This window comes from Oryctolagus cuniculus, chromosome 6 (genome assembly GCF_964237555.1).
Source record: "Oryctolagus cuniculus chromosome 6, mOryCun1.1, whole genome shotgun sequence".
Lineage (NCBI taxonomy): Eukaryota > Metazoa > Chordata > Mammalia > Lagomorpha > Leporidae > Oryctolagus > Oryctolagus cuniculus.
In genome coordinates, this window is record NC_091437.1 from 71,294,324 (window position 1) to 71,303,033 (window position 8,710).

The 8,710-nt window shown below is 50.8% G+C and overlaps 2 long non-coding RNA genes across 51 annotated transcripts in view; one reads left to right on the forward strand and one right to left on the reverse strand.

The window, feature by feature from the left end:
- Positions 1–8,710, reverse strand: part of LOC138850245 (uncharacterized) — a 514,649-nt gene that overhangs the window by 358,605 nt on the left and 147,334 nt on the right. For 49 of the 50 annotated variants that reach the window (XR_011389934.1, XR_011389944.1, XR_011389950.1 and 46 more), the window contains 2 exons: positions 8,374–8,553; positions 6,926–7,089 (listed from right to left, as the gene is read on the reverse strand). This is a non-coding gene — a long non-coding RNA (uncharacterized lncRNA). The remainder of the gene's footprint in view (positions 1–6,925; positions 7,090–8,373; positions 8,554–8,710) is intronic. The other variant, XR_011389958.1, reaches the window with a different exon arrangement.
- LOC138850247 (uncharacterized) lies at positions 14–1,975 on the forward strand. Its single transcript, XR_011389982.1, has 2 exons — positions 14–465; positions 1,402–1,975. It is a non-coding gene; the product is annotated as an uncharacterized lncRNA (long non-coding RNA).

Sequence of the window (8,710 nt, forward strand, 5' to 3'; positions counted from 1 at the left end):
CTAAGCACTAATCCTCCAAGACTCACAGAGGCTGGTATCCTGGGACACAGGGAGAGGCGTGGACTGCCGGGGGCAGGGGTGGGGAGCACCATCTTTCAGCGGCCCTGGGACATGAGGACTGGGTTTCTGCCTCAGGATGACATTTCCATTAGTCAGGCACATGTGGCTTCCAAACTACATACTTGCGCCTGTGCACCACGCAGCACTGGACCTGCCTGGGCACTCCAACTCTGTAAACACTCACACACACACACACACACACACACACACACAATCCAAACAGAAGATACTACCAGGCAGGGTGGATCCTCTGATCTTTGTTCTTAAACCAAAGGGGTTTGATCCACCACCTCACCATTCCATCCAAATATCTCCTGGTTTTCCCCTCACAACAGAAAAAGTGCCAGGAAATTTCAGCGTCTTTGCACACAGGACAAAAAAGTCAACAGAGATGTGCCCATGAAGGTAAAGTGGGGGCTCAGGGACAGGGGTGAGGGCTTGGCAGGAGGGGAAGGGGTGTGGCTGTAAGGGCATCAGGGCAGAGGGGAGCTTTTGGTGTCACTGAAAGTGTGCTTGAAAAGAAAACCTGGGGTGTGCCTGCTAGGACAACAGGCCAAGAGAGGGCTGTGTTCACAGGTCGTGGGATGCAGTCGGGCGCAGAGGGCAATGGGAATGGGCTGCAGCAAGAGCAGCTTGGCTCTCAGAGGGGGCTGTGAGCACCCACAGGTCTCTGGCTCCCATGCTGTTCCTGCTTCCCCCAGGCTGTGAGGTGGATGCGGCAGCAAGGGCTTCCTTCCATCTGTGCTGGGGCCCTAGAGGTCCTTTGGAAACCAGGCCTGCTACAGGGTTCTCTGTTGCAGCCTTCCATGGGGAGGGCTGCCAAGCCTGCCCCACACATTGCACAGCTTGGAATGCCAGGGGCTGAGCAGTCCAGTGGGATGCCAAGCATTGGGTCTTACTGGCTGCCCTGGGAGCAGAACTTCTGTCTTCTCGAGGAGAGAAGCAAGCAGCATGAGCCTGTCTCTCAGTCTGCACAGGGAGCCTCATGTGCATCCAGGGAGGCAGGGTATGGGGTGCTGGGCCTGGCTTCCTCTCAGGGACACGCTGAGGCACAGGTCAGTCAGAGGATCCTTAGCACAAGGGGGACCTGAGGTGGGAGGGGAGGCCAGCACCCTCTCCAGCTGAGGAGCAGGCACAGGGAGGCGTGGTCAATCCCCCAAAGCCACCTTCCCAGTGGGAGCTGCATGAATCCATACAGAGCACGTTGTGGGAGGAGGGGAGTGCAGGGTGGGCATTATACCAATGGAAGTGAGCCAGACATGCAGGGCTCAAGGTGGTTTGCACAAATGTGGGCCGGTCAGGAAAGGACTATCTCCCTGAACGTGACCCTGACCCTGGCAGATGGCGATCTGCAGGTTGCCCGCCCGGGAGCAGAACCCCCAGAGAACACAGATGCGGCAGCGGCTGCAGAAGAAGGCAAGTGTGCCTGGGGCGGGGGGCAGGGGCTCCTGTCTCCCACTGGGGGCCCATGTCAAGGGAGCAGGGCCTTCTGCCTCCCTTTTTGCCCACGCCCATCACCACAGTAGCTGAGAGACCCCAGTTGAGAGACCAGAGCTGAGGGCCTGAGCTGAAGGGCTCCCAGCAGACTTGGGCCTGAGCTGGGGCTGGCACCCCACAAGGTGACTTGTTATCATGCCATCAGGGCTCCCAGGGTTGTCCGATTCTAGAGGCAGTTGGCTGGATGCAGGGAGAATTGGGAAAGGCACTTTAGGGGCGGGGAGCTTCCCAATGGGGAATGTGGCCAGGGCTCCAGCAGCTGGGGTGGAGTGCATCTCAGGGGCCGGGCCTTGGTGGCACCTGAGAACAGCTGCTCACCACCACCACCACCTCATGGCACAGGGAGCCGTCCCCTTCCTTGGCACTTTCATCATGTATCTGGATAGGCTGGACATCGCCATGAAGGACTTCGTAGATGTGAGTGAACTTGCCATGGGTGGGGCAGGCTCCAGGACCCTGAGGCTTGGGGGGAGGGTCCTGGGCTGAGCTCTCAGCCCCCAGCTCCTTGCTGCCCATGTCTCCGGAGGCCTCACAAGCTGTCCCAGGGAGGAGGGCTCACCTGCATATCCCCTCTGAGTGCGGGAGCCTGCAACCAGGTGCCCACCCCTGTCCCCCAACGGTTGAAGCTGGATAGCCAGAGTCCCTGACTGCAAAGCTGCACAAGGTCTTGGCTGAGCCTGCTCAGCCTCTGAGTTGGGTGGCACCCAAGGGAAGGAGAGAAATTGGGCCCCTGTGAGGTCAGGCAGCACCCACATGCCTCAGTCCACCCATCCATTCCCAGGCCTCACTTTCCCTGCCTGCCATCAGACATGGTGGGGACAGCAGTTCCCTGAGCATCAGCCACCATGTCCCCTTCTGCAGAGCTAACAGCCTGTCCCAGGGACATCTTCTTTTCCTTCCTCTTACCCAGAGGGGAGGGCCAGGGGCTAGTCACAGGCCAGGGGCTGTTCTGATGGACTCTGCCTTCCAGGGAAAAAACAACATGCTGAAAATGACAAAGGTGAGCAGCTCTGCCCTATCTTCCAGGCACAGAGGGGATGGAGGGGTCAGAGATGCCCTGGGCAGAAAGCCCAGGCTCCAGCCCATGCGTGTCTGTCTGCTCTCTCCACTGGGATGGATACACACAGAAGGAGGAGAGCATCCCTAGGGAGGCTGTGGCTAAGGGACTGGAATCCAGGAGAACTTCCTTCCTGGGCGAGGGGCTGTGTGTATGCTACTCAGAAGACAGCTTGGAGCCTGGAAGGGATGGCCAGGGAAGGCTTCTCTAGCTAAAAGACCCAGAGGCCAGCCCCCTGCCCCTGCCACAGTCTGCCCCTCCAGCAGTCCCAGTGCAGGCCTGTCAGCATCCTCTCTGCCCCTCTTGCCCCAGGAGATAAAAGTTCTCCAAGAAATGCAGCGACTCCAGGTGGCAGCCGGTCAATATACTTTGCTGCGCGACGCAGAGTTTGCACTGTGGTTCCAATCCATGGAGAGGCTCAGTGACACTAAGAGGTGAGTGCTGGGCAGGGATTGCGGGATGTCCAGGGTGGCAGATGGGGAAGGTTCTCCTGTTGTGCACTGAGGAGAGGGCTACCCATGGCTCCTTGGTCAGCAGAGGGCCTTACCCATGGGCAGTGCGGGGCTCCAGGACTGCGGCTGCAGGGCGGGCCCTGGAGGGAGCCTGAGATGAGCAAGAGTGCACTCATGGCTGCTTCTGTGTCCTGCAGCTACAACCTGTCCTGCCTACTCCAGCCCCTCTGCTAGAATGTCCACCTCATCCTCAAGGCCAAGAACATCAGGCCTTGGAGAACATCAGCATGACTGAGTCCCCCATGCAGGCAGAGAGTGGGGGCTGCAGAGTTCATCTGTGGGCTCGGGGACTGCACCGTGACACTCGCTCCGTTCCCCGCCGACCAAGCAACAACCCAGTGCCTGGGAGACTGGCCTCCCTCTCTCAGATGGGTGGTCACATCATCACCAATTTCACGGATTCCTCCTAGATTTTCCTATGTATATAGTTCACCATGATTAGTACCAGTTGGTTAGCCCTTTCATTAAAGTAGTATACATGGTAGACCATGAGTGTCCTTCTTCCTCTTTATCCCTTCCCTGCCCTGCTAATTAGAGACCATTCTCTAGATCCACAGACAAAGACATTCATGCAGATTCGAGAGGGGTGTGTCTCCCCATGCAAGGATGCCACACCATGAGTGCTCTTTCAGTTCTGAGGCTCCTACATGGAGCCCCATGCTGTCTCGTGGAGAGAGTCCCTCAGGGTCTTTTCTGAAGCGCAATTCATACATCCATCGGTATCTGGTGAGAACAACGCTCTCACTGCTTCTACACTTGCTCCCACGAGCTTTGGGAGTTTGCTGCTTAAAGCCCTTTAGGCTCAGATGGTGGTCCCCTCTATACAGTGTTTTCCAAATGATGTGTGTCACCAGTGACCAGCAAAATGTCCCAAGAACACAACTCAGCCCTAGTCACTAGAGAGAATTCCCTGTGAGATTCAGTGGGAAATGCACATAATAAAAGTGCACAATCTTGGGAAGCCAACACTGACAAAAATTTCATCGATGTATACATATATATACACAGAGATTTGTATGTATTCAGGTGAAGTATCCACCTGCAGCAAAGGCATCCCACATGGGTGCCCGTTTGAGTCCCAGCTGCTCTGCTTCCTACCCAGCTCCCTGCTAATGGCCAGGGAGAGACATACAGCCTGGGAGACAGGAAGTGATATTTCAAACACCTGGGTCCCTGCCCCGCAGGTTGGAGACACATGCTGCGTTGGAGACACTGTACTTGACTCAAGTATTTGGGGACCGAACCAGCAGCTGGAACATCTCTGTGTCTCTGCCTTCCAACCAATGAGTCAGATTCTTTTAAACATGAAAGCATAGGGGCTGCCACTGTGGCATAGCAGGTAAAGGTGATGCCTACAGTGCCGACATCCCATGGGGCCGCCTGTTCAAGGCCCGGCTGCTCCTCTTCTGATCCAGTACTCTGCTATGGCCTGGGAAAGCAGTAGGGTTTGGCACAAATGGTTTGGCCCCTGCACACTTGTAGGCTTTCAATCGGCTCACTCCCAGCCATTGCAGCCATTTGCAGAGGGAACCTGCAGATTGGAGGTCGCTCTCTCACTCTCCCAGCCTCCCTGTCACTCTGCCTTTAATAAATATATCTTGAAAACAATTAAAATACAAATAATGTACTAAAGGAGTAACTTGAGCCAAGAAAACCAAAGATCGGTCTAGTGGTCATGGTAAAACACTACCACAGAAACCACAGGTGCTCTAAATATATGCCATGATCATGGGAAAGATATCTCATGTTCCTATTTAGACATGAACAGACATTGGACAATGTATGCCGAAACTGCGAAAATGTACAGTTTATACTGATATGGATTTGCCTTCTGGAAGCCTGGGATTCTAGGACAGGGTAGGAAGAGAGAACACCGAGTAGGAGCCCCAGTCAAAACCTGCCCATTGAATAGCTAGAGCTCTCCAAGAAGAGCATAACTTCCATAGCTTGTCCATGTTAGGTGAATCTACTGGGAGACGAGCATGGGGAATTGATGACACAGCTTCCTCTCCTTTCCCTATAGCCCTGAGAGGCCTCTACACCACATCTCCAGTGTCCTACAGATGAGCAAACCTGGGGGTGGTCCTGGCGACACCTAGAACCCCACAGATCCAAAACACTTGACAAACGCTAAGCAGAAAAACATACCAAAGCACGTCCCAATTAACTGCTGAAAACCACTAGCAACACCAAAACCTTCAAAGATCAAAAATGAGAAGCTTCAGCCTGACTCAAAATCCTTGAGCTGAAAGACAATGCATCAGTGCCTTCAGAACTTGGGAAAAACCATTTCCAACCTAAAAGTACATACATGTTTTCAATCCTACATTACAGGACAGTAAGATCAAAGCATAGTTAGAGATGCCAAGCATCAAAAACGCTTCTGTATGCCATTGCTCAGAACCTGCCAGAAGATGTGCTCCAGAAAATCAAGCGTGGAGGGGCCTGCACCCTAGCTCACTTGGTTATTCCTCTGCCTGCGGTGCTGGCTTCCCATATGTATGCTGGGTTCTAGTCCCGGTTGCCCTCTTCCAGTCCAGCTCTCTGCTGTGGCCCGGGAGGGCAGTGAAGAATGGCCCAAGTGCTTGGGCCCTGCACCCGCATGGGAGACCTGGAAGAAGCACCTGGCTCCTGGCTTCAGATCAGCACAGCGCAGGCCATGGGGGCCATTTGGGGAGTGAACCAACAGAAGGAAGACCTTTCTCTCTGTCTCTGTCTCTCTCACTGTCGATAACTCTACCTGTCAACTAAATAAATATAAATAAATACATAAAACTTTTTACAAAATCAAGCGTGGAAAAAAAAAAAACTCTGAGGAAAACATGAAATGCAAGATCAAGGAGCACCATCAGCAAAGAAGTGAACACATTCCTAGAATGATGGGGAACAGAAACCCCAGGGTGACAACATCCACAAAGAGAAAAGCATCTTGAATCCACATTGGAGCAACTAGGAGGTGGTAGGGAAACATTCACCAAGAAAATGAAACTGAGAGAAAGTCTGTTAAGTATAGAAATGTTTATGAGACTGTAAGACAATGAAGAAATATGAGGATTCTATGAATGTTCAGCAAAATGACCTAAGAAAGGGTCAATATGGGGAGCAGGTGTTTCACGCATTGGTCAAGATGCCACTTGGGGATGCATACACCCCAGGGCAGAGGGCATGGGTTTGAGTCCTGGCTCCAATTCAGATTCCACCTTCTTGCTCATGTGCACCCAGAGAGGTGGTCAGAGAAGCCTCAAGTACCTGGAGCCCTGGCACACGAGTGCTAGACCCAAATGCAGTTTCAGGCTCCTGGATTCAGCCTGACCCAGCCCTTGGCTGCTGCGAGCATTCAGGGAATGAACCCAGCAGATGGACAATCTCTGGGCCCCACTGCCTTTCACACAAATACGTTTTTTTAAAACAATCCAAGTAACACAACTCATTGTTCAAGAGCATCATGATAATTAGCACTGGTCTTGATGATCAAGAGTCCTTATGGAATTACAATGATGTAAATGCTGCATACTCAACTAAGCAAACCCTGACATATCTGTACTAGGGCCCTGGAGGGACAACCAAAGTTCATTGCCTAGTTGGCAGTGGAGAGTCAGGGGGGAGAGAGCTCCATATTTCCCCATGTTGAGAAGCACAGCACCAGCATGTGAGTTAAGGACCAAGGTGTGGAGCTCAAAAGAAAGCTCTGAGAGTGAAAAGGATGATCCCTGAGAAGGAACGGTGGGAGAAACACCAAAAGGCCTTGATGAACATATGTTATAAAAGAATAGGAGTTTCTGAAACGATCCATTCTTACCTTAGCAAACTCAGACAGCCTGTCATCACTCGTCAAAGACTGCCGACTTGCACAAGAAGCACAGTCTGAGGGACCCACGGCACCCTTGCCATCTTCAAGCTCGTTACATTCACCAGCACCTTCCCTGTCCCTGTCGAGCTCCCAGTCAGGGAAATGCAATTCACCTAAAAAGGCACAAGTTGCAACTTACTTCATTTCAAATCATTAAATGGTTTACAACTATTTGTATTCTCAGTAGTTAGTATAGCCCTGTTCCTGAATAAAGGTTAAAACTACATTCAGACAGTGAAAAAGTTATCCCTGGCCTCTTTTCTAGTCACTTGGTTTCTCGCATCTCTTAACCCCACCCAATCAAAGTTAACCACATTTGTTAGCTCTTGGATACCCTTGCCGAGTCTCCATTGCCTGTGCAAGTAACTAGCTAACTGTGCATGTTGTATTTACCTCCTTTCGTACAAACCATGATCTTCTTCACTTCACATCATTAAGGTGATTTTCCTTACCACTAAACAGGGAATGCCCTCAGTCCCAAATGTCCTTGTAAAAGGAGGATATTTTCAGCTCAGAAGACCCAGCAGATATCAAAGGAAATAACTCAGCCAAGTGCAAAAGAAAAAAGAATATTGGCCATCTTCTAGAGAGGCTGTCTCTACAAACCTAACTTGTTCATATTAAGCGTAAGTCGCTAATAGGAACGGTGAGGATGAAAAGTTACCAGCTTACTTTGAGTGCATTAAGATGTCTAAATAGTCTAGTTAAGCTAACTCTTTTAAGATTTGTAAAAGTATATGATTTCTACAATTCTTGTCTGTGTCTATCAACTGGGGTATGTCCTTCAGGGGATGCCTCACCTCAGAAGACCTCTTTGGGAGTGTCCACGGGGACTGATGCTGTCACTGTAATGTACTGGGGAGACGTTGGAGAAACTCTAAAACTTTCTGCAACACACAGGAACGTCCACCTCCTCATGACAGAGGTATCTGGACCGAAGCGATAACAGTGCCAAGACTGAGAAACCCTATTTTCAACTGTCTAAACCATGAGGCAACACAAACTACTCACAGCAAACAAAACTGGTGAAAGTTACACTCCCATCACACATGCACTGTTCTAGTCTTGTCCCAATAACCACAAGTTAGCCAGGCAGTAGTGTGGGTGTAGCATTCGGTAGGAGTTCAGAGAACTGGCTTTGAACTCAAGGGGATCTAACAATGAACCCCAACAGAGTTTACACATCCAAACTCAAGTTGTTACCAATAATACCAGTCCTAGCTCTTAGTCGTTACTGTAAGAAACATTACATCAGAAAGCATTTCGAAAGGCTTGGCACAGAGGCTAAGCCTCACAAAAACATCAAAACCTATAATAACTTTGAGAATCAATTCTTCACCCAATAATGAATCCAATATGGAACAAAACCTGACTTTCTGACAACATTAGAAACTTACCATCACTGGCCCCATCTTCTAGACCCCAAATATCCCTGTTCCAAAGCCTCTACATTCTAGAACCGTGTCCATTATCCCTATGTGATTCAGAGTGTGTCTTCACTTCATTTGACACATCGCTTCCATTGGAACTCCAAGTTACGTCAGTCAACACACTGTTACTCTTCGAAGTGAGAGTTTCTGACAATGAAAAAAGAAAACACATCAGTATGTCAGCCACTGTGGTCATTTATCTAAAGGAAATTGTAAGCATGCTACTTGCCACAATCACAAAGATACAAAACTCTGACAATACTGAAAGCAATGTCTTATGTCCAATCCTCTTGCCTCAAGTTTG